A 26,518-nucleotide genomic window follows, 5' to 3' on the forward strand; every position below is an offset into this window, starting at 1 on the left:
GGTGAAGATGTGGAGAAAAAGGAACCCTCCTCACACTGTTGGTGGGAATGTAAACTGGTGCAGCCACTGTGGAAAACAGTATGGAGTTTCCTCAAAAAGGTAAAAATGAGCTATCCTATGATTCAGGAGTTGCACTACAGGGTATTTACCCCCAAAATACAAAAACAGTAATTCAGAGGGATACATGCATCCCTATGTTTATAGCATCATTATTTGCAATAGCCAAAGTGTGGAAGCAGCCTAAGTGTCCATCAGTAGATGAATGGGTAAAGAAGAAGTTGTATATATATGCAATGAAATATTACTCAGCCATAAAAAAGAATGAAATCTTGCTATTTGCAACAACATGGATGGAGCTAGAGAGTATTATGTAAGCGAAATAAGTCAATCAGAGAAAAGCAAATATCATATGATTTCACTCCTGTGTGGAATTTAAGAAACAAATGAGCAAAGGAAAAAAAGGGAGAGACAGGGATCCCTGGGTGGCGCAGCGGTTTGGCGCCTGCCTTTGGCTCAGGGCGCGATCCTGGAGACCCGGGATCGAATCCCACGTCGGGCTCCCGGTGCATGGAGCCTGCTTCTCCCTCTGCCTGTGTCTCTGCCTCTCTCTCTCTCTCTGTGTGACTATCATAAATAAATGAAAAAAAAAATAAAAAAAAAAAAGGGAGAGACAACCAAGAAATAGACTCTTTTTTTTTTTAAAGATTTTATTTATTTATTCATGAGAGAGAAAGAGACAGAGAGAGAGAGAGAGAGAGGCAGAGACACAGGCAGAGGGAGAAGCAGGCTCCATGCAAGGAGCCTGATGTGAGACTCGATCCCGGGTCTGTAGGATCAGGCCCTAGACTGAAGGCAGCACTAAACCGCTGAGCCACCTGGGCTGCCCAAGAATAGACTCTTAACTATAGAGAACAACTGATGGTTACCAGAGGGGAGGTGGGTGGGAGGATGGGTAAAATAGGGGATGATGATTAAAGAGGACACTCATCATGATTAGCACTGAGTAATGTATAGAATTGTTGAGTCACTATATTGTATACCTGAAACTAATATCACACTGAAATTAAAATAACTCAAATAATAAACTTAATTTAAAAGAGAAAGAAGAGTATCCCAATAAAGAACCAAGTATCCCATAGGTAGATGTGAGTAATTTATTAGGCAGTGATCGAAACTTTATAGAGTAATGACATTTGAGCTTAATCTTAAAGAATGTGGAGGAGCTCACCCAGAAAGGAAAAACATTGCATATAGAGGGAACAGAACATGCAAAGGCAAAACATCAAGGATCATGTGCTTGGGGAATGATAAGCAGTTTGGTGTGGCTGAAATGTAGGGCTTGAAGTAAGAGTTGTGGGATGCAGTGAGGGGAATTGCAAGACATGAGTATGTTAAAGAAGACTAAGCAAGGTTATAAAGAAACTTGTTTGGATTTGTTTATTTATTTCAGGAAGCAGAAAAGAGCCATCAGAGGTATTATTGAGATTATCAAAGGAGCATTACATTTGTGTTTTAGAAAGATCACTTTGATACAGAAGAAGTTAGAAACAGAGAAGTTAGTTAGGAGTCCAGGTGGGAGATGATGGGAGTTTTATTTAAGACGGTGGGCTATGGGATTGGAAGAATAGCATAGTGTGGAGAGATTCAGGAAGTAGAATCAAGAGCACTTGGTGATAGATTAAATTTGGGAGTTGAAGTAGAAGAAACATCAAGAATGACTTTAGAGCTGCTTTTACTTTGAGAACTGGTGGATACCATGTGGACGGTGGCAAGAGGTTTAGGAAACGTGGAGGTAAACAACTTTATTTTAGACATGATTGCCAGCCTGCTGACTATGGCCAGTTTGGCTTGTGGGTTTTAGAAGAGAGAATGGGTTGAAAGGTGTGTGTTTGGCAGTTGTCATTATTTAAGGGGTAGGAAAAGCCACAGAAATAAATAAAATTGTTCAGATAGAACTTATGGAGTGAAAGCTCCAAGGAGTGAACTCTGGGGACTAATCAGGGAGGGCATTGGGGTGGGGTGGGGGACACATGAGGGATAGAATAGAGATGTGTCCAAAAACCTAGGGGGCTGAGGAGCTCCAAGAAGGAGGAAGCAGTCCACAGTGCTGCCCAGTGTAGGCAAATCACCCAGAAGTACTTTCCTCCAGGCTGCCCAGGCATTCTCTTAGAAGCTAGAAAGAAAGAGCAACTACTCTTTGAGGTGTTTCCTTCTGTCTCCTCCTTCCTTTTACTTATTTGCTCTCTCCTACCCCTTCACTCCTTCTTTTTTTTTTAAGATTTTATTTATTTATTAATGAGAGACATATAGAAAGAGAGAGGCAGAGGCACAGGCAGAGGGAGAAGCAGGCTCCCTGCAAAGAGTCTGATGTGGGACTCAATCCCAGGACCCCAGGATCATGACACGAGCCGAAGGCAGCTGCTCAACCACTGAGCCACCCAGGCATCCCATTCCCCCCACCCCCCGCCCCTTTTTTAAAGATTTTATTTATTTATTTGAGAGAGAGAGAGAGAATGAGAAAAAGAGAGAGAGAATGAGTGAGGGAAAATGGGGAGGGGCAGAGTCTGAGGGAGAAGTAGGTTCCCTGCTGAGCAGGGAGCCTTACGCAGGGCTCCATCCCAGGACCAGAGGATCATGACCTGAGCTGAGGGCAGACCTTAACTGACTAAGATACCCAGGTGCCCACTCCTCCTTTAAAAAAAAAAAAAAACCATGGTTGCTTCCTGAAATGAACTTGGGGTTCCTTCCCCCCTCACCCTGCAAAATAATTCATAGTATTTGCATTGCTAGTTCAGGACCAAGAAATGCTGGAATTTGAGTTATGACTCACTAAAAGCAGAATTTATTCTTCTCTATGAATGCAATTCAGGTTTACCATTCTGCTCTTGAAATTTGCTTTTAATAAAGCAGTCTCCCAGAGCCCAGGTCTCAACTGTTGCATAGGAGGGGACACAGGAATGGACCAGGGCTCAGGCTGTTCAGTGCCTGGGGGTCTCTGCCTGACTGCTGGATCAATATTTGACAGGGAATCCAAGTATAACATTCTCTGATTAAGAAGAGCCAGGCATTCTTCCATTCTAATTCCCAGATTCCTCCAAACTTCCTGTATTGAAAATTGCTTTTTGTCTGGATCAGCAGGAAACTCAGTCTTTTGGGATTCAGACAACCATGAAGTTTATCAGCCCTTGCGGCTGAACATCCCATTTACTCCAGGGGTTGGGAAATCTTTCCATCCACAATCACCGATCCACAGAAAATGAAAAATGAAACAAAGGGCCCAGAGTTCTAGCAGATGTGAAAAAAAGTTAAAAAAAAGAAAAAGATTAAAAAAGAGAAAAAAAAAAAAAAAGAAATGTAGACTCAAAGATAAAAGAAGAAAGCTGCTAACATGTTTTTAAGCACCCACAATGAGCCAAACACCTGCTATGTATTTTATATAGTCTTATTCCCCCCTTAACAGCACCTCCATGAGGTGAGCGTCCTTCTATCCATTTTACAGATGAGGAAGGTGGAATGGAGGGATGTTAGTGACATGACCAGAATCACACAGCTGATATAGGATGGGCTGAGATTCAAACCCTGATAAACAGCTCCAAAGCCCATGTTCTCACCAAGCAAACAAAGAAGGTAGCAAGAGGACTAAAAAGAAAGATCTAAAAATGAGTAAGAAAGAAAAAGCAGTATTTCTCGCCTTCTCCGCTTGTGCTCCCTGCAGCTCCAGTTGCAGAGCTTTCAATCTTTCCCTTCCTTCGTGTCAGCTGTCAGAATCTTCCCTGTTTGCTGTCCAAGAATCGCCACCCATCTGTCTTGTCTCTTCTCTTACTGGGTTAGGCTGGAATTCACCTTCGCCGACATCTCATTCCGCTTTGAGGCTGCTGACTCAGGATCGTGCACATGTCTGAAAGAGAATTCCCCCAGGAAGAGCCAGGGCATGCATCTTGCCACAGGAACACACATTCCTGCTGTTTGCACAGCTGTATTTGTTGCTCTTAATGGTAGAGGAGGGAGGCTCAAAAGACACTTGGTTTTAGAAAACTTTTCATGGTCTAGCTAGAAGAAATTAAACTAAGGGCCAGAGGTTTCCCACTGCTTTTCTAGGGGCCAAGATTCTTTTCTTTTTGAATTCTCTCTTGTCAGTGAGGAAGCATTATAGCAACTGCTATATAAATGTTACCATTTATTTTTGAGATTTGCCTGAAGGAAGTTTCTCCCTAAAGAAATTATTTTTTTTCTTCCTCAAAAATCTTTGAGTTCTCTTTCTAAAAGGAGTATTTATGACTTTTCCGTGACCAGAACTAGGTCATTGTATTCAGTGACCACATCGCTCACCAATGCTGAACCGTCCTCTTCCTCTGCCTCTCTCAACAATCTGGGTCTGTTTTTCAATTTAAAGCAACTGTTCATGGAAATCCTGCCATGAAGGAAAATATTGTGAGTCAATACATTTTGGGCCGAGTCCAAGCCTCAGATAATGAAATCAGTAGTAGTACTTGTGCAAGAAGTAATTTGCCTCCTGATAGTAATAAATCTGTTATTTGTATGTCACAAACATAGCCTAAATGTATTCCAAGGTCTTGCTTGGAGTTAGTAAAATGGACTTTCTGATGCATCCATAACTAATTTTGTGACTATTTATAGAACTATTTTTTTACATAAATCCTAATTACTAGAGAGTATGCTTTATTTAAGTACTAAAATAGGGAAGATATAGTCATTTGTTGTAAATGTAGGGCCTCATCAGTATTTCCTTGTGTCATTTAAGTGTTTATGTGTTATGGGACAGAAGTGATGATACCTTCCCTTAGGTAACTCAAGGGACAGGCTGAGTGATTAATAGTGAAAATATTGGGTTATGTGGTAAAGAAATGGTAATATTGCGTTGACTAGAAAATGGTTGGCGTCCTCATGAAATGTTGCTACAAAAGTTCTTTTGAGATAGGTGACCTGTTTATGTGCCATCTCCAAAATAAATGGATCTCAAATCAGATTCTGTGAAGTTTAAACCACATTAAAAATTATATTTGGACCAAAAGCCCCTCTTCCTTTGCACAGAAATTACAATTTTGATCAAATCAATGTTGGAAATACTACTTTTTCTTCCTAGCAATGGTGTATCTAGAAATAGTTTGTGACAGCAAGTCTTTTTATAGCTTTGCTTTCAACATGCATTTAAGTTTTAATGATACATTCTTCTCCAGTAAAAATGTAATTGTAACACACAGAAAATCAACACATTTTAAGCTTTCTGAGTATATTTAAACTGTCAACAGTGTGCTGTCTGACATACACTGTTGCTTTGCTTCCGCCTTTAATGGCTAAGTTGTTTTCTAAAGACAGTCTAATGACACAAGACTCCAAATCCTGTCGGACCATGTGAACTAAGAATGACCTGAGTGGATAGGGATGCTTTGGCCATCTGTCATTGAGAGCCATATTGATCTGGAGATGGTAGCTGAGGGCACTGTGTACTGAGTGTATGGCAGTTTGCTGAGGTGATGATAACCATCACTGATACCTTTGTGATGGGTTTGATTTCTCATTGTGTGTTCCCCAGCTATGGAACCCTTGGGCAGTAAGTAACCTGGTTTTAAAAGTACTCTTCTAGGTCAAAAGGGTACATCAGTTCTCATTAGGTCACCCTTTAGCATGTTGTAGTAAAGTACAAAAAAGAGCTTCTTTTTATGTTTTTATTTTGAATTTTTTTCTATTTTGAAAAAATGTAGTATTATATTTTTATTTATTTTAAAAAATATTTTATTCATTTTTAAAAATTTTTATTTATTTATGATAGTCAGAGAGAGAGAGAGAGAGAGAGAGGGGCAGAGACATAGGCAGAGGGAGAAGCAGGCTCCATGCACTGGGAGCCCGACGTGGGATTCAATCCCAGGTCTCCAGGATCGTGCCCTGGGCCAAAGGCAGGTGCTAAACCGCTGCGCCACCCAGGGATCCCTATTCATTTTTTTTTTTTAAAGATTTCATCCATTTATTCTTGAAAGACAGAGAGAGAGAAAGAGAGAGAGAGAGCGAGAGAGAGACAGAGACACAGGCAGAGGGAGAAGCAGGCTCCATGCAAGGAGCCTGACGTGGGACTCAATCCCGGGACTTCAGGATCACGCCCTGGGCTGAAGGCAGGTGCTAAACCTCTGAGCCACCCAGGGATCCCCTTATTCATTTATTCATGGGAGACACACACAGGGAGGGACAAAGACACAAGCAGAGGGAGAAGCAGGTTCCATGCAGGAGCTTGACGTGGGACTCGATCCCGGAGCCTGGGATCAGGCCCTGAGCCAAAAACAGACACTCAGTACTGAGCCACCAGGTTTCCCTATTTTGAAAAAATTTAAAGCATACAGGAATTTATACCGTCCCAGAGTCACAAAATTTTAATAATTTGCCTTATTGCCTTTATCTACTTATCTGTCTGAATCATTTAAAATAAAGTTTCAGTGGGGCGCCTGGCTGGCTCAGTCAAGTGGAGCATGCGATTCTTGATCTCAGGGTTGTAAGTTTAAGGCTCATGTTGGGTGTAGAGATTACTTAAAAATAAAGTTTCAGATATCATGACAGTTCAACCCTAAATACTTAAGCAAACACTTCCTAAAAGTAAGGAAATTTTCCCCTATCCCTAATACTAGTATTAAACCTAAGAAAATTAACAATAATTCCCAAGTATCATCTAATAGCCTATCCTTATTCAAATTACTCCATTTGTCCCCCAAATGCCTATAATGTTTTTTTCAAACTAGGATCCACTCATGGTTAATGTATTACATCTGTTTCTTAAGTCAAAAGAATTCCCTTTTAATGTTCAAGAAGCATGGCAAAAGTGAAGAGAGAAGTACTGGTGTCAGGTTCTATTATAGGTAGAAATAGATAATTAAAGTGTTTTGTTCACACACATTCTACCCCCTAAAGTCTAAAGCAATTTAGATTCTAGCTGGTGAAATTCTTAACAAGTTTAAATGTTAGAGTAAAGTTCTGTGACTACTCTTTCAGGAGAGAATGATTTTTCTATTCTATTTCTATCTTCTTTTTCAATCTGTGCATGGTGAAAAGAAGTTACTCTTAAAAGTCTGACTTTCAGTAGGTTTTTAAAAATCTATATTTGATAAATAAAAATTTTATATAAAGTATACAACATGATGTATACCTCTCAAGTATACAACACCTGTATCAGTTATAAGATGAATAATATCTGGAGACCTAATGTATATGGCATGATGACTATAGTTAATAATCACATACTGTATACTTGAAATTTGCTAAAAATGGGGACTCCTGGGTGGCTCAGTGGTTGGGCGCCTGCCTTCGGCTCAAGATGTGACCCTGGGGTCCTGGGATCGAGTCCCACATCGGGCTCCCTGCATGGAGCCTGCTTCTCCCTCTGCTTGTGTCTCTGCCTCTCTCTCCCTCTGTGTCTCTCGTGGATAAATAAATAAAAATCTTCAAAAAAAATTTTTGCTAAGAGTAAATCTCAAGTATCAGGAAAAATTGAATAACCACACTGGTGCAATGAAAACATGAATATGGTAAAAAGTCATAGTTGTGAGTGACAGATAATTTTTAAAATGGTATTTAGTACTAAAGTTGATACATGGGGCACCTGGGTGGCTAAGTCAGTAGAGCATCTACCTTCAGCTCAGGTCATTATCTCGGGGTCCTGGGATCGAGTTCTGTTGGGCTGCCTGCTAAGTGGGGAGTCTGTATCTCCCTCTCCTGCCACTCTCCCTGCTTCTTCTCTCAGATAAATATATAAAATCTTTTTTTTTAAGTTGATACATAATGGGTTTATTTAATTTTTTAAAAGTAATCTCTACACCCACTTTGGGGCTGAAATTCACAACCCCAAGATTGGTCCATGGACTGAGGCAGGCATCCCAGCACTTGAGGTTGGTCAGTGTGGTTTGGTTTTGCATGTAGTGGCAGCATGCTCATTTGGATTAACATAGTAAGCAAGTGATGGCAAGTATATTAGAATTAGAGCATGTAGTAATTAACACAAATGTGATGAAATGCATTCTCTGTATATGGGAATGACCTTAGTTTTTCATCTGTGGTCTTCCTGTGGTTTCATAAAGATGTTTCTCAGTAAATAACACTCTATGCTATTGTCTTATATATTAAAAAGAGTCCAGCAGAGTGCTGTGTGTTTACATAGTGAGCATTCTATAAATGTTAATTGTTGATGATATACAAGCCTCCCTTCACCTTTGATGTAATTTCTAGATCACAAAACAAGGCAATAGGATTAAAGAATTAGATAATGTACAAAGGAAACATACACTAAAAAGACCCAGGAAGGTAATATAATTTTTCAATGGTTACAGTAATTCACATTGGAATTCAAAAACATTTGCATTTATTAATATACTTTATTTAGCATATGTTTGTCAAGAATTTTTGATGTGCTGGGCCCTATGTAGAGACATTACATTAAAGAAAAAACCTTTCATATGGAAAAATTCAAACATACATAAAAATAGAGAGAATAGTATAATGGATCCCTGTGTACCTGTTATTCAGCTTCACTACATCATATTATTTGGCCAATCTGGATTCACCTGTCCTTTCCACTATTTGGGAGGGGTGGTAATGAAGTATTTTAGAGCAAATCCCAGATATCATGACCTTCATATATAAATACTTCTGTCACTTAGACTGTGTGTTAGACTCTGAAGTTTTATGAAGGCTATGAAATTTGGATTTCTGGAACATTTTGACTAGAGATAGATTAGTAACTTTAAAAGATTCAAACCTGGGGTGCCTGGCTGACTCAGTAGAGAATGTGACTCTTAATTTCAGGGTTGTAAATTCAAGCCTCACGTTTGGTGTAGAGATTACTTAAAAATAAAATCTTTTGGGGATCCCTGGGTGGTTCAGTGGTTTAGCACCTGCCTTTGGCCCAGGGCATGATCCTGGAGTCCCAGGATCGAGTCCCACATCAGTCTTCCTTTTTTTTTTTTTTCCCACATCAGGCTTCCTGCATGGAGCCTGCTTCTCTCTCTGCCTGTGTCTCTGCTTCTCTTTCTCTCTGTGTGTCTCTTATGAATAAATAAATAAAATATTTAAAAATAAAATAAAATCTTTAAAAAATAAAAGATCCAAACCCTACATTTAGTACTTAATCATTAGCCTATATTTATTTAATAAAGGTAGTTGGTCCAGGAGTGCCTGAATGGCTCAGTCAGTTGGGCATTCAATTCTTGATTTCAGTGTGGGTCATGGGGTTGAGCCTGGCTTTGGGCTCTGCACTCAGTAGGGAGTCTACTTGAGATTCTCTCTTTCTCTGCCTATCTCCCCACTAGTGTACACACACACTCTCTCTCTCCGTCTCTGTCTCAAATAAATAAGTAAATGAAATCTTTAATAAAGGTAGTTGGTCCATGACAAAGTTGAATAGTTTGGAAAAGTATTATATGTTTCCCTGAGATATAAAATATGAAATGTTAAATAATAAGCATTTTCATAGACTTTGGATTACAAAGTATTCATCAATATGTTATTTTAAATAGTAGTAGAAGATTATGATTTTTATGAGGATATTTGTGTGTGTATGTATGAGAAGGGAACAGCATTAAATTTAAGACATACACACATATAAGCAATGGGGAAATGGTCTATAGGTCCTTCAATCACATTATGTTCTCTATAAAGCCTAGGAATAATAATGATGCAGAATTCCTATATAATTTATTACTTTATGATGAACTTATGACCCTGAAATAAAATCAGGTATGGTTTGATTAGAGGCAATCAGGAGAACACAATGAAGCAGAGACTCAGGCAAGGTTCAACTCAATAAGGTGACTTTTAAGAGTAAAGGTTGAAGAGGGTCCTGTGCTCATCCTTTGATATGCTTCCATCATTTCCTGGGACAGGCCCATGGGTGGGTTTACTGCACTGTCCTACTTACATGCAAAACTTATTTCTGAGTTTGTATTGCTTCTTGAAATTTCCCTCATTTTTTTAAGCTTTTATATTTAAGTGATCTTTATACCCAACATGGGGCCTGAACTCACAACCCTGAAATCTAGAGTTGCAAGCTCCACGGGCACCTGGGTGGCTCAGTGGTTGAGCATCTGCCTTTGGCTCAGGTCATGAGCCCGGGGTCCTGGCCTGAGTCCTACATCGGGCTCCCTGCTTCTCCCTCTTCATGAATAAATAAATAAAATCTTAAAAAAAAAAAAAAAAAAGAGTTGCATGCTCCACCAACTGAGCCAGCCAGGTGCCCCTCTAGTCCCTCATTTTATAATAGAATCATATAATATATTATCAAGAAGAAAAGGACCCGCGAAAACATCTGGTCTAACCGACTCCCTTGTTTTAGAGAAAGAATACTGAGGCCCAAGTTTCAGTGACTTGCAAGCCTGCAGAGTTAGAACTATAATCCAGGTTTTCTGATTTTCTACTTTCCACTTCATCATGTAGCTTCTCCATATGGTTTCATATTCAGAGGTTCAGTCTTAAGGTAAATGAGTACCCTCTAGGGTCTCAAATGTGTAAAGGTTTTTTCCTAGATCAGCACTTCAAAATAAGTAGAAATGAACATTCCATCTGGTCTAATGTGAGGGACAGAACATTCCATCATTCCAAGTAATGGTATAGTTGACTTGCGGTACTGGTGTCTTTACTTTATAATGTGCATATAATCTCATACTTTTTAGGGAGGCAGCCTGACTTACTTTGCTGTAAGAATGTTTTGTTTTGTTTTTTTCCTCTCTGGAGCAGTTAGCACTGACTATACAAAGGAGTGAGCCATCTAAATATTTTTGATTAGTTGATATCCTGGACTTCCCAGGGCATCTTGGATATGACTCTCACCTTTGCTGTCTCACTGGAGCCATCCTGGTACAGATTTAATCTATGGCAGCAGCTGCCTTAGAATTCAACCATGTGTAAATTCCAAGGCTTTGGAGGATGGCAGATATTTGTGTATTATATATGTGCATTTGTATTCATATATATGCATGTATATATACACATATAGACACATAGTATGTGTTTTATGTATGTACTGCAGTCAGGACTATAATCCAGGGTTGGTTTTTTTTTTAAAGATTTTATTTATTTTATTTGTGAGAGAGCACAAACAGGGGGCAGGAAGAGGGAGAGGGAGAAGCAGACTCCTTGCCAAGCAGGGAGCCTGATGTGGGGCTCGATCCCAGGACACCAGGACCACGACCCGAGCCGAAGTCTGATGCTTAACTAACTAAGCCACCCAGGCACCCTAATCTGGTTTTCTGATTTTCTACTTTCTATTTCATCATGTAGCCTCTCCATATAGTATATGAGTGTATACACATATATGTGTTGTATGTATGCGTGTGTGTATATATATACACATTTAGAATTTCATGTATATATAGAAATATATATATTATACAAACATATATAAATTATATATAATTTCTATATATAGAAATTCATATATATATATATATATACACATATACAGGATGAGTTTAGCATTGGTGTTAGGTTAGGGATAAAATGCTGAAATGTTTGTCTTTTGCCTAAGCCATGAAGGCAGGGCTTTGCTCCAATTAAAATGTCATTTTTCTGTTCAAAAGTTCCACATTTATGTTTCTTACCCTAATATTTCAGTACCCAAATAAAATATTTTCTCTATTAAATAATCCCCCTTATTTCTGTAGACCTTTGAAATCTACAAATCTTTTAAATATCCATTATCTGGCATAGGTACTAAATTCCTGCTGATGAATCAACAGATGAATTTCATCGACTTCTCAGACCTATAAGGTATGCAGAACAAATAGTCATAGTAAATATAATTATTCCCATTTCTCAGGAAACTGAGAGCTATTGAGTTAAACCATCTCATTCAGAATCCTACAACTAATAAAAGGCACAGCCAGGACTCAGCTTCAACCTTCTGATTTCCAAATCAGTGCACTTTCACTACTATCTCTGATCGTAGGAAAGACATTTAAAAAAACTTCACTACTTAGGGAGAGATCATGTTACTGCAATTAATTCTCCTGCTTTCATACCAGATAATTTGGGTTTCTAATTACGACTTACTTGTATATCTTCTTTATATTATACTTTTAAGACTCAGTTTAGTCCTTACTGTGAAATATTTTCTGCCCTAAAAAATATTGTAAGAATGGAACACAGCTACTGATCAAATCCAATACCTACAAAGCAGTACATTTGGTATGTATTAAATCTAATATCCAGATACATTAGTATACATGCTACCTTCTTAACTAACATCTGTCTCTCATTCTTCACTGAAATTACTAGTGAAACTATGACTAATAAAATTGGTTTAGAACCAAAATTCAATAAAAGCAAAGTTAATTATGTGTTTGTAAGAGAATAAGCATACAGTTAGATCAATATGCAAATTGTGACCTTCAATGGTCTTTTCTGTCTTCTTTTAAGCCCTTAGTCTTGCAAAGATTAATTTACTACCTAGAACTTCATTTTATGAAGCCACTCAGACTTAGATTACTAGATTTTTAATTGTTTACATATCAATGATACATATGTATATCTGTGTCTCAATCTTTATATCTTTGTGTGGGAGCCCTGTTTTAATAGAAGAAACAGTGCATGAGGCAAATAAATATGTTCAGTTTCATGTTAACAAAAGAACAGGCCAATTTAGAAAATGAAGTTCACATCAACATTTTCTAGGCACCATTGTTTGACACTATGGTTGACACGGTGGGAAGTACAAAGTCAAATAAGACATTTTCTGGTCCTTAAAGAGTTTACAGTTTAGTGGAAGAAATAGTCATGTTCACAAATAATTAAAATACAACTAGCATTTTTTTTTTAATTTTTATTTATTTATGATAGTCACAGAGAGAGAGAGAGGCGCAGAGACACAGGCAGAGGGAGAAGCAGGCTCCATGCACCGGGAGCCCGATGTGGGATTCGATCCCGGGTCTCCAGGATTGCGCCCTGGGCCAAAGGCAGGCGCCAAACCGCTGCGCCACCCAGGGATCCCACATTTGTTTTTTAAATAGAGACACACACAAAAGCAACAGAACAGAAAATGGAGAGGTTTATTCTATACTGGGGAAGGCTTCACTGAGGAAATGGCATTTGATCTGATCTTGTGTTGGATTTTCACTGGAGGAAGTAGGGAGGCAGGGTTGGGTAGAAGAAAGGAGAGCAAAGGCACAGAGGACATAGGGACTACAGTGAGTAGTCCCTCCATCACACTTTCCAAATATATGACAAAACAAGATCTGTCCCTATAGTTTCAGATCCTGACATTGAGTTAGTTTGTACAGTGGGTGGTAGATGTATTCTTGAAAGTCATTCTTGTGTTGGGAATGGCTGGTCATAACTTACTTATTCATGGAAGTAATTGCAGACCACATAACTATCTCACTAAGCCCAACCTAAATGTATACCGATTTATCTTCCCCTTGGATCTCAAAATGTTTGTGGCTTCTTTAAGATGCCTGGATGAGAAAGTGTGATGGAAGCAAAGTCAGAATCAAAGAGACAGTGGTCTCCTCTTATTAAATATAAATATATCTTATTTTTGCAAGTTTTACAAAATCTATGACCGTATAAACACATTGCTAGAAGCTTAAACTTCGTTAATGTTATAATAAATTAATTTGTTCGTGTCCCTAATGTTAATTCCCTTTCTATGAATTCATGAGGTGAGTGCTCTTTAAACACCTGCTAATAGATTAGAGATTTCCCAAATGTTTCTGAAGATCTTAGAGCACACTTGTAAACAAAAGCATCTGAGCCTCAAGGTGATATGCAAGAATAAAGCAGGCAGTGAATTCTCAGCTTTGTGTTTGCACTCAAGCTACTAAAAGGTTCAATCTGAACCAGTATAGAAGACTATTTATGTTCTTATTAAGAATATGCTACGTATGAGGGATGCCTGGGTGGCTCAGTGGTTGTGCATCTGCCTTTGACTGAGGGTGTGATCCTGGAGTCCTGGGATCGAGTCCCACATTGGGCTTCCTGCATGGAGCCTGCTTATCCCTCTGCCTATGTCTCTGACTCTCTCTGTCTCTCATGAATAAATAAATAAAATCTTAATAAAAAAGAATATGCTACGTATGAAAGAAAAGGGGAGGCTGTTTCTGCTGTTTTTGTTGCATTTTGTTTGCTTTTAGTCTGAAAAGTTGAAATGGCTTGTTTAATTCCCAGATAACTACTTTTTCTTGGCTCCCTTCCTCAGTTAAGCTTTCTTCATTATTTTCTTTTTAAACAAAGGAAAAGTTACATTTTCTAGGTTAAGATTCTAAGGTCACTTTTCTTTCAATGCCAATTATGTCATAGGGAATAAAGAACTTCTGTCTTAAAGGCTGTCAACTAACTGAGACCCTTTGTGTTATGAAGAAATGTTGCATTTTGAAGAAACAAATTATTTTTGTGAACTTCCTGCTCACTGACCAAGGCAGGCTTCTCACCAGTGCCCCATTTAGGCCCCTTTGGCTTGCAGGGCTCTTCTATCTGTAGCCATCAAATGTCTTATGCTAAGTCATCTGGGACAGTTACATAGAAAAGAAATGAAAAGGAATTCACTAATTCTGTAAATATTGAGTGAACACTTATTTGGTGTAGATCCTGTAATTAGTTTCTGAAAATGCAAATATGAGGAAGACAGTCTCTGCCATCAAGAAACTTAGAATTTTATAAATAGGTAAACCCAGTTTTATAAGAGAAATCCAACTGAGAAGAAAAGTGCAAAGCATGCAATAACTTTCCTTGCCTGGTTGGCAATATGGAAGTTTCATTGATGCTGGGTCTGAAAGGATCCTTGGGAGTTTATAAAAACAATAGGTAAGGCATTCTGGGCAAGAGATTCTAGGTAGGAGGAAGAACATGTGTTAAAAACCCTTTTTTGGAAAAATGCCCCAGGAAGTGAGAAATGTTGTACAACAGTAGCATGTAGTGTATTTAGGGGAATAGTTGGAGATACAACTGGGAAGTTAGCTTAGTGTTGACTGTAACTAAGAAGATTTGATTTTGTTGTGTGAAATAATACAATGTGAAAAGCAGAGAAAATATAAACTTGAGGATTATTTTTAAACATTTGTTTGCAGATGATCCATTAAGTTCTGATCCACAGAATGATCCACAGAACTAAGATTTGGTCACTTAAACAATGTAACCTTTGCATGATGCTTCTGGATTAAAACAGATAATTTCATTGCATGCTTTGAGATTATCTGTAGTTATTACAATGTGAAACATATTGACTGTATCCTTTATAGAGCCAAGATATAAAACATAACTTTCTCATGTTTTCCTTTAGGTGAGAAGAGTCATTATAAGTATGATTACTACAGTAATGGGAGCAAGCTGGAGGGGGGAGGTGTTGAAAAGGCAATGAGACTTTTTTAAGGCAAAAAAACCTCATTCAATGACTTAATTCAAGTTCTCTATTAGATTAGATGCCATTTATTCATGGAGCCAGTGAATTGTACTTTAGCTTAAAGTAAAAGTGGTTTTTTTGTTGTTGTTGTTGGTTTTTAATCAGACAAATACTTATATAGAGGGACAAATTACTAGTCTGAGAATTCTTAAACTGGTCCTATTTTCTCCCAAGCTGCATAGTGAATATGCAACACAGTAAAATGAGTAAAAGACAATAAAATAGTTTTTACTAAGTATGGTAAGTGGTTACTAATTATCAGTAAGTGGAAAATAGACCAGTAGCCTTTCTGTATTCATGAAAATTCTGAAAGTTGTAAAACAAAAATGTCATTACTTTTCTCTTATTAAAAGAAAATAAACATTTACACTGAACCTCATATTTTCCTTAAGCCAATTCATTTTTTTTGTTTCAATTTTTAAAATTTAAATTCTAGTTAGTTAACATATAGGGTAATACTGGTTTTGAGAGTAGAATTTAGTGATTTATCACTTACATATAACACCCAGTGCTCATCCCAACAAGTGCACTCTTTAATCCCCATCACCCATTTAGTCCCTTGCCTGCCCACCTCCCTCTATAAGCCCTCGGTTTGTTCTCTATAGGTAAGAGTCTTCCTTAAGCATATTCAAATAAACTTAGAAGAATTGTAGCTGTCACCTTTTATCACCAGTCTTATGAGGCATAAAAGTATTTGTCTAATGGTATTACTGAGTGCTTATTCTGGGCACACTTGGTGCTGTAGAGTGTTCTCAAACTACTTAAATAAAAAATTAACTAATAGTGTAAACACTAGAAAACAAGTCATGAGATGATCCATGATTATGTGTCAAAGATGGGGCCAGACATAGGTGGTAGGATCCGCAAAATGATTCCCGAATATGAGTGTTAATATTATTTATGTAAGTGACATATTTTACATAAATGCTATAAAAGGTATATGTCATTCGGTAATTTGTTTTTTGACTCAGCAGTATGTCTTAGAGATCTCTCCATGTTAATGCATAAAAAATTTTGTTAATCCAAAGTTGCGTAGTACTTCTGGGTATGTGTATATCGTAGTCTGTTTAGCTATCCTCCCATGTTGGTTAGCATTTAGGTCGTTTCTAATATGTAAATGAACTTTAATAGGTCTGGAGCATCTAGTGGGTGGAAATAAATTTTAGCTTTATCTGTTATGTTTAATTTTTAATTTATTTTAAAAGATTATTTATTTATTTGAGAAACTGAGCAAGTAAGAGAGAGAGCGAGAGCACAAGCAGGGGGAGAGGGAGAAGCAGACTCCCCACTCAGCAGGGAGTTGGAGGCAGATGCTTAACCAACTGAGCCACCCAGGCACCCCATGTTTAATTTTTTTAAATAAGGAGGATATTATAATGTACTACTTGTAGTTAAAATTTTAAAGTCTTTAAAAAATATATTTTTTTAATTATTTATTTTTATTTGTTGAGAGAGACAGACAGACAGACAGTGTGAACCAGTGTGGGGAGGGGCAAAGGCAGAGGGAGAGAGAGAATATTCCCACTGAGTGAGGAGCTAGTTGAGATGCTCGAGCCCAGGACCCTGAGATCATGACCTGAGCTGAAACCAAGAGTTGGAAGCTTAACTGCCTGCCCACCGAGGCACCCCTAAAATTTTAAAGTTTTAATGACACTTATTTTGGGGCAACCATTTAAGTATTTGCCCCCACACTCATCATTCCTATGACATCCTGATCTACCTGCCCTGCCTCTGATATGTAAAGCCAATCAGTCTGCTTGGAGGGGTGTCTCAACTTTCCACTGGGCACTGGTATCCTTTGGAGTTGAAGCTGTCCCTAAATTCTAGTCCCTTTGGCTGAAGCTTTGATTCCCATGTCTCCTTGCTGTCAGCCTCTGCTGCCTCCAGCTAACAGAAGGTGGTATGTATTCTCATTTTTTTTTTTTTTGAAGATTTTATTTATTTATTCATGAGAGACAGAGAGAGAGAGAAAGAGAGAGAGAGAGAGAGAGCCAGAGACACAGGCAGAGGGAGAAGCAAGCTCCATGCAGGGAGCCTGACATGGGACTCGATCCCAGGTCTCCAGGATCAGGCCCTGGGCTGAAGGCGGCGTTAAACCACTGAGCCACCCCGGAAGCCCTGTATTCTAATTCTTAGCATGGTTGGTTTTCTGAGAAGTAAATCTCGATTAAAACTGTCATAGATTATTTTATTTTTTAAAGGTTTATTTATTTATTTGAGAGAGCAAGAAAGAGAGCACGTATGATGGGTGGGGAGGGGATTAGGGAGAGGGAGAGAAAAAATCTCTAGCAGGCTGCCCGCTGAGCCTGGTGCCCAAAGTGGGGCTTCATCTCACCACCCTGAGATCACAACCTGAGCCGAAATTAAGAGTCCCATACTCAACCGACTGAGCCACCCAGGTGCCCATGTCATATGGCTACTTTAGATCGAGCTTTCTATTTCATCTCCATTAAAAACAAAAAACAAAAAACAAAAAAACAACTAAACTAAAAGGTAGTTCTTGTTTTATAATTTTTTTAGTTTTCAACATAAATTTTTTCTTTGATGGTTTTCATTTTGAAAAATTTAGTCTTTATTCTGTGCGCACCTGGCTGACTCATCAGTGGAACAGGTGACTCTTGATCTTGGGATTGTAAGTTTGAGCCCCGTGTTGTTTGTAGTGATTTCTTAAAAATAAAACCTTTTAAAAAAATAAAGTAGTCTATGAACTCTATTTAGTATGAGCTTATATTTAATAGCATAGTAAGGAAAGAACACTACCAACACTATAAATTCTAAATATTAGAATTGCAATTAAATTTTCTGGGCTGGTTTCTTTTCATGTTGTATTTTCAAAGTCATCTATTTTCTTGTGAGGTAAAAATACAAAGAAACTGAAAGTGGTCACTCAAACACATATAAAGCACATTAAGCACATATAAATGTTTCCCAGTTTGTCTGAGATTTTTCAGAAAAATAAACAACTGTAAGTCTGTTGTAATCTTTGTTAAAAAGAAACAAGTCAGTTCCTTTCATCTTGACTTCACTTTAGTAAATTAAGATTAGGCCATAATGGCAGCCCCGGTGGCTTAGTGGTTTAGTGCCGCCTTCAACCCAAGGCGTGATCCTGGAGACCTGGGATCGTGTCTCACGTTGGGCTCCCTGCATGGAGCCTGCTTCTCTCTCTTCCTCTCTCTCTCTCTTTCTCTGTCTCTAATAAATAAATTAAAATTTTTTTAAAAAAATATTTTTTAAAAAAATTAATAAAATCTGGAGTATTTTTTCAAGTACAATATAAAATGATTGGTGTCTATAAATGGGATTTTAGAACAATGCCATTAAAACATTGACTTGTAGATGGTGATAAGCATTGGGTGATGTGTGGAAGTACTGAATCACTGTATTGTACACCTGAAACTAATATTACACTGTCTGTTAACTAACTGGAATTAAAAAAAAAACTTTAAAAAATGAAAGATAAAAATAAAAAATTGCCTTCAGCATATTTCTAAATACTCAATTCTATTTACACAATAACTATTTATATATTTGAGACAGAAGTTTAGCAGAAAAATTTTTTTTTTTTTTTGAAAAATTTTTAAATGAAATATTTAAGAGGATAATCTCAGCTGCTCCTTGCTGTTTTAAGAGTTATTTGGGGAATGCCCAAGTCACCATACAGTGCTAGAATATCATAAACATTGCTAAAGGTCAAGCCGTAGTAATCCTGACAGCTTACTCTAAAGCTCTGTGTTTGGCGTCTTTTTCCATAATGAGAGCAGATTGTGGAAGACTTTTGGCACTTGAAAAATATCCCTTTCCAGTTTATGGTTGTAGGAGCTTGAAGAAAATGCATTTATAACTTTCACATTTCTTAGCAGAATAAATTTCATCTCCTGCCCTCTCATTGTTGTGTTTATAGATGAAATAAAGAAGCAGGTAGAAAGGAGGGTACATGCAGTAACTAACCTGAGAAATACATGGTCATTGAAATCTAAAAGGCAGGGAGGTTTCGATCTTTGGGCTCACCTATAATTTGTGCACCATAAATGTAGAAGGCAGTCAGCAGGGACTTTTTAATGACAGTGCTGTCTATAACAGGATCATCAAGCACGACATTGGCATAAATCATTGGCACTTTGCAAAGTGTCACTTCTGTCAACCTTCTAGTGATGTGATCTTTAGTCTTTCAAATCCATAGACTGGCATTTGGATCAGCTAAGCATCTTACATCCTGTCTTGCATATTAAAGCTGTTTTAGCCAATATTGAAATGCTGAAGTCATGCTTGTTCTAAAATATTTGTAAGCAACTGACCTAATACCTAAGCTTTGCTCTCAGTATAGCTTGCAGAGTTTCCTGTTTGCAAATGAGGCTGTTACTCATTTTAGAAAGTTCCCAGGACAAAAAGATAATGAAGTACTGGTGATTTTTATATCACTTCAAAGGTCTTTTATTAATAAAGCTTCTATTTTAAGTTCAAAGGCAGCTTTACTTTTGGTTTAAGTTTACAAAAGAAACTGCTTGTTAAAGTGGCTGATGTGCAGTTGCATGAATTTTATAAAAACAATAATAATAACACTGATAAATGTAATAAATTTCCCTTGCCTTGATGAAATAAAATTAATACATATCTGTACATAATAAAAGGGAAAATTTGTATGCTCTACTCCAGTGTAATTTGAATGAATGCTTGTAGTCAGCAGGATTGCTGTTTGTATCTATGGATCTCGGGTCCTATACAACTTGCACTGGTGTTTAGTGATTATGAAGTTAAACTGAAAAATATTAGGATGCCTGGTGGCTCAGCGGTTGAGCGTCTGCCTTTGGCTCAGGGTGTGATCTCCTTGCATAGAGCTTGCTTCTCCCTCTGCCTGTGTCTCTGCCTCTCTCTCTCTCTCTCTCTCTCTCTCAATCTGTGCTTCTCATTAATAAATAAAACCTTAAAAGAAAATAAACTGAAAAATATTTTCAGAGGCATAAAGCTCATTCACACCTCCTTATTAAATTTTCATCATCAGGAGCAGCCCTGGTGGCTCAGCGGTTTGGCGCCGCCTTTAGCCCAGGGCATGATCCCGGAGACCCAGGATCGACTCCCACATCGGGCTCCCTGCATGGAGCCTGCTTCTCCCTCTGCCTGTGTCTCTGCCTCTCTATCTCTCTGTGTCTCTCATGAATAAATAAATAAAATATTTAAAAAAAAGTTTTCATCATCATTCTCTCCCCAACTTTATGTCCTAAGTACAGTGTATTGAGAAGACTGAATTTAGGGTAGTAAAACTTTGGTAATACTAGATCAACTCATTCATGGTTTGGGTTTTCCACAGCAGTGTTAATTTCATTTTAAATTCTTTCAGACATAGGTATTTATCACCTCAGGAAGAGACATTGGGAACTGTAAAACCACCAGCATAACTTCTCATTCTCTGGTTTCACACCCCAGGAATCTAAGAGCCCTTCAAGCCTAAATGATGAATTTACATGACACAGTGTCTTTGGAACAGTCAAATCCACCTTTGTTCAGCTCCCCAAGATCCCAAGTTGAGCAGAGAAAGGTCCAATATGAAATCTCCAGGGAGGCTGCAGACAAGACCAATAATCTAAGACCTGCTATTTCAACCCAAACTGAAGGAGCTTCCAAACTTTTCCCAATTCTTAGAGTGTTGCTAAGACAGCCAGAATCCAGTGACCCAGTAACACAAGAAAGACCTAGAATGAGAGGCTGTGGTGTTCCCTGGAGTTCGCTGAACTTCTAGAGGACCTTTGCGGTAAAGATACCTTCAAGAGGCTACAAGACTCTTAGAAAGACAAGACATCGTCTAAAAAGCTGTTAAATGTGTCTGTTTTTCTACCTATATATTTGTGGCATTTTCCCACTTGAGTCTTGGCTGCCTGCCTCCAGTGTCTGAACACTAACAGGAGCTACATAATGTTGGCTCCTCTGCTTGTAATTTTTGTTTGTTTTCTTAAAATGGGTGGACCTATAGCTTTGTTCAGAACAAATCCTGGCTTTTAAGGAAAAAAGCAAACCACTCTTTTCCAAAGCTAAGTTTGGCAGAATAATAATTTTTTTTTTTTTTTAACAAGGCACGAGGCTCCCAGTTTTAGCTCCCACTCTGTCAGGAGCCCTGTGCATAATTAAAATGGAGAGAAGGTTGAATAACAGAAAGTAGTGCTGCAACCAAAACAGACCATCCGTTTTCCCCTGGCCCCATGACCGACCTTCTTTGAGATCTCATACAAACAGCTCTCTCTATTTCAACCTGCCAGTTAGAAACTGGGAATGATTATTCATGTTTATCGCAGAAGGTGCTTATATAAAATGGTTTTAAAAACTCCAAGTAAAAAAATCCTCAACAATCCGCTGGTTTCACCCAGATGTAATTGTGCATCAGACTAGAAATAGTTCTAAAGAGATGGCTTACTGCGTAGACCCAATTGCCCCAGGTTCATCCCCACCCTTGCCCTGCTTGGCCGGTGTTACAGGAGGGTAGTCGTCTGCAGGCTGCATTTCCCTGGCTTCTGAACAGAAGTGGGAGACTAAAGGGCAAGAGGAAGGAAGAAGCCTCATGTTTCTCTCTTCAGCATGGTTCTAGCTGCTGTGAGGTGACCCCATTCCCAGGCTCAGGTAACCGCCTCCTCCCTCCCTTAGCCTTCTAGGTCAGGGGTGATGATGCAGTGGCCTCCTGCTTCTGCCTCTCTCAGGATGCCTCACTGTTCTCTCGTTTGCGTTTTAGCTCTTCTATCTCTTGTGTTCCCAATTTCCTCTGTTTCAGATACTCATAGTAGCTTGTTGACCCGATTAGACTCTAATTCACATACCTGTAATGTTAAGAATAATCATTATGCCGTATCCTTTCCCAAGAAGAGATAAGGCAGGAGACATGATGTGGAAAGGAAGGAAGGAGAAGGGAAGGAAGGGAAGGAAGGGGCAAAGGCCTTCAGGGTGCATTTCTTTTTTTTTTTTTTTTTTAAGATTTTATTTATTTATTCATGAAAGACACAGGGAGAAAGAGGCTGAGACACAGGCAGAGGGAGAAGCAGGCCCCATACAGGGGGCCCGACATGGGACTCGATCCCAGGACTCAATCCCAGGACTCCAGGATTACTCCCTGGGCCGAAGGCAGGTGCTAAACCACTGAGCCACCCAGGGATCCCCTGAATTTCTTTTTAACCCTTTCCCCTTATTCCCCCTTGCTCTGTCTCTACTTAAAACCATGGGGGTGGCCTCTTTGTGAGTCATATCCTTTCAGGACTAAGACTGAGAGGTTAGTAGGCTGAGGGTGGGGGTGGTACAGGGAGGAGTTCAAGAATCACAAATAGAAGGATCCCAGGTGAACCTAGTTTACTCCAGAGCCGAGAACCCTCTGACTTCCAGCTAGATTCGGGCTCCTTCCTGATGGCTCCATATTTTCATTCCCTATTTCTTGTCCATCGCTCTGCCTGCTCACCCCTCCAAACTTCTCACTACCCCTGCCGTGTTCTTTTAAATAAAGCTTTTAATTTGAGAATAATTTAGATTTATAAAGAATTGCAAAGATAGTACAGAGTTCCCATGTACCCCATACCCAGCTTCCCGTTATTAGCATCTTACATTAATATGGTACATTTGTCACAGTTAATAAACAGATATTGAAATAGTATTAATGACTGAAGTCTGTACTTTGTTCAGATTTTCTTAGTTTTCCCATAATATTCTTTCGCTGCTCCAGGATTCCATCCAGGATACCTTATTACATTTTTTAAAAAAAGATTTTATTTATTTATTCATGAGAGACACAGAGAGAGGCATAGATATAGGCAGAGGGAGAAGCAGGGAGCCTGATGTGAGGCTCAATCCCTAGACCAAGATCAAGCCCTGAGCCAAAGGCAGACACTCAGTGTGTGCAGTCCACACTTAAGGAGTAGGGAGTTATCCTTCTTTGAGGGTGGAGTATTTATATAAACTGTTGGGAATTCTTCTAATCAAAAGATGTGTCTATTCTCCTTTATTTAATCATTGATTTATATTAGTATGGACTCATGGGTATTTATCTTATTTTTTCAGTTATAGTCCAATACTACTTTATTTACTTTGTTGCTCAAATTGTTCCTGCTTTGGCTACTGGGGACTCTCTCAGTTGGCTTCTTTAGCCCTTTGACATACCTAATCATTGTGGGTTTTTTGAGAACTTCCTTACTTCACGCTTGTGTTGAATTTATTTCCTGACCCAGTCCTAGAATTAGCCATTTCTCCAAGGGGTCCTGGTTCCTTTTATTTGAGAATAGTATTAGAAACCTAGATCTGGGCTCTAAGTTTGCTTATTGCAACCTGGATGTCTCCATTCCACTTACTTCTACCTGTTTGCATAGTTAATCAGTAATTCTTCAACACAAGTCTTTATGGTTTGGTTTACTCCTGAATTTGCACAGCAATAGAGTTCAGGATGAAAAAGCAGAAAAAAATAGATGCTCAGGTCTAAGTTGGGTCACTTTTGGAAACTCATAAATTAGGAGATTAGATCAAATGATCTGAAAAACCACATTCAGTGACAAAATTCTAAGATATTTTATTCTAATGATTTGATGTAGGAGGACATTCCATTGATTTTCCAGGTGGCCCAAGATGAGTGAGATGGGAGTATGCATGGAAATAGGGAATATGCTAGTCTGTTTGGAGTGGTGAACTTTTATAAGCAAGTGCTGAGAAATGTTGGAAAAGAAGATTGGGACTGTGTACAGGGTGTGTGTGTGGGGGTCCTGCCCTTAAATACCAGGCTACATTCTATAAGCTGTGGTGGTCAGCTTATTGAAGAACCAGGTTTATATGCACAATGATTTGTGATATACATAAGGTAAAGATTATTCAGTGTGAGGTTGGCCCTACAGGGGCAGGGAGATATTAATGATTTGCCATGCAAATTACTAGGACTCATGGCTGGGTGTGCCAATTCCTTTTCTGTTCCATAGCCATTACATATTAATCATTCTCTTTATTACCTACTGAACATAGGTATTCAAGTAAATTACGGGAGCATTTAAATATATTGTATGAAAGTAAGCCTGAAATGGACTGTACAGACTCATTTTCTTTCATAACATTCTGGTCCTATTAGATTTCAAGCAATGCTAGGAAGCCCTAGAGGAAGTAAGAAAATGGTATATGTAACCAAATTGTCTCACTGGATGATTGTATGTGTACATATAATCTCATTGTCTGAGGCTAGATGATTATAGGAGAGTGAGAACAATTCTGAAGCCTTGGGCAGGAAATATTAATAGGTCTTAGTCTTTAAACTGACATAATAAATATTGCCCCACTTACCTTTTCCTTCTGAGTTTGTGTTATGTCTTAATTCCTGCATCTCTTTGTACTGTGAACTTTGATATTTATTCCTCAACAAATGTATTCATATATTTGTATGTATATATATGAATATATATGAATATATGTATATATTTCCCCTTATCCCACTTATGATCCATCTTTCTGTATCTGAGTTTGGGTTAGTTGGTTGACCTATTTGATGGGGGTAATCACTCTCCACAAGGAGAATGATTTATACAGAGGCAGTTTACCTTGCCCCAAACCTCCACTGAATTGATAACCTTGAAGAGGGAACTCTAATCCTCACTTTTTTATTTTTTAAGTATTCAATGACCTCATCTTCTTTTTCTTTCCTTAGCTCTGTAATTACCTACTTTCGTCTAACCCCTAATCTGACTGTTTGTAATTACCTTTTGGCAAGTGATAGTTGTTCAGATGAAGGCGGTACTCATTTTTACTAAGAAAACCAAATCTTTCATCTTTGAACCATTCTATAATTCTTTTTTTTGGTAAGGATTTTATTTATTTATTCATGAGAGACAGAGAGGCAAAGATATAGGCAGAGAGAAAAGCAGGCTCCCTACGGGGAGCTCAACGTGGGACTCGATCCCAAGACCACGAGATCAAGGCCTGAGCCGAAGGCAGACACTCAACCACTGAGCCACCTAGGCGTCCCCATTCTGTAATTCTTGCATAAAGATATGGACCCTTAGATATTTCCCTCAATACCATTTAGATGACAAAAACATTTTAACAAGACTAGTGTCATTTATCAAATATTTTAGGAGCATGTCACAGTGGGATTAAGAAAACCACAAAAAAACACCTCATTCTGCCAATATTGTATTTCCCATAAAAAAGAATCACATTAAAACCAAGGGAGAGAAGCAATGTTCTAGAGGCAAACCAGAGCACCAAAGGACTCGACTGCCAGAATTATAAGGAAGTAGAGGTTAGTGCTGAGAGAGAGAGAAAGGATTTTGGAAGAACAAGAGTGATGGATGATTTTCACTTGGAGGGTTGGTTACCTCTTCCTTCCTTTGCTGGAAAGTATCACGAGGTTTAAAAAAATGAAAAGTGAATAGTTTGGCAGAAGACTTTTGGGGGTTCAAAGTGGTGAGAGGAGAAGGAGAGAGTCAAGTTCACCAAGCTCAGTGATGAATTTGAACTGTGTCAGGTCAGGAAGACAAAAGGAGGATGCCAAAGGTAGATCACCTACTATTTACCTGCTTGTTGATATAGGTACATTTTTACGTAGTTTATTTTTAAAGATTTTATTTATTGGGCAGCCCGGGTGGCTCAGCGGTTTAGCGCCGTCTTCAGCTCAGGCCGTGATCCTGGAGACCCAGGATTGGGCTCCCTGTATGGAGCCTGCTTCTCCCTCTGCCTGTGTCTCTTCCCCTCTCACTCACTGTGTGTGTCTCTCGTGAATGAATAAATAAAATCTTAAAAAAAAAAGATTTTATTTATTTATCCATGAGAGTCACAGAGAGAGGCAGAGGCATAGGCAGAGGGAAAAGCAGGCTCCCTGCAGAGAGTGGGACTCGATCCCGGAATCCTGGGATCACGCCCTGAGCCAAAAGCAGATGCTCAACCACTGAGCCACCCAGGCGTCCCTTAATGCATTTTTCATTTAATAATTATGAATACCCCCCTTTTTTTAAACAGATGGGAGATAAGTGCCATTAAGCCTTTATAGGTCAATTAGTGGGAGAATAAGGAACCCACAGACTGACTCTGAAATTTGTCTGCAATGACTAGACTTCCCTTCAGATGATGGTTTCCTGTTGTCATTTTCATTCTTGTTTCTACTAGCTCAACAAACTATTGGGAAGATGATATTTGAAG

At 38.7% G+C, this 26,518-nt stretch overlaps 1 long non-coding RNA gene across 5 annotated transcripts in view; it reads left to right on the forward strand.

Moving 5' to 3' along the window:
- LOC140608813 (uncharacterized) overlaps positions 1 to 26,518 on the forward strand; it is a 151,118-nt gene that overhangs the window by 65,875 nt on the left and 58,725 nt on the right. Inside the window, exon 6 of one of the 5 annotated variants that reach the window (XR_012010793.1) lies at positions 11,701 to 11,760. The exons of the other annotated variants lie outside the window; for them this stretch is intronic. This is a non-coding gene — a long non-coding RNA (uncharacterized lncRNA). The remainder of the gene's footprint in view (positions 1 to 11,700; positions 11,761 to 26,518) is intronic. 5 annotated transcript variants of the gene reach the window in all.

Source organism: Canis lupus, chromosome 18, assembly GCF_048164855.1.
Source record: "Canis lupus baileyi chromosome 18, mCanLup2.hap1, whole genome shotgun sequence".
Classification (NCBI taxonomy): Eukaryota; Metazoa; Chordata; class Mammalia; order Carnivora; family Canidae; genus Canis; species Canis lupus.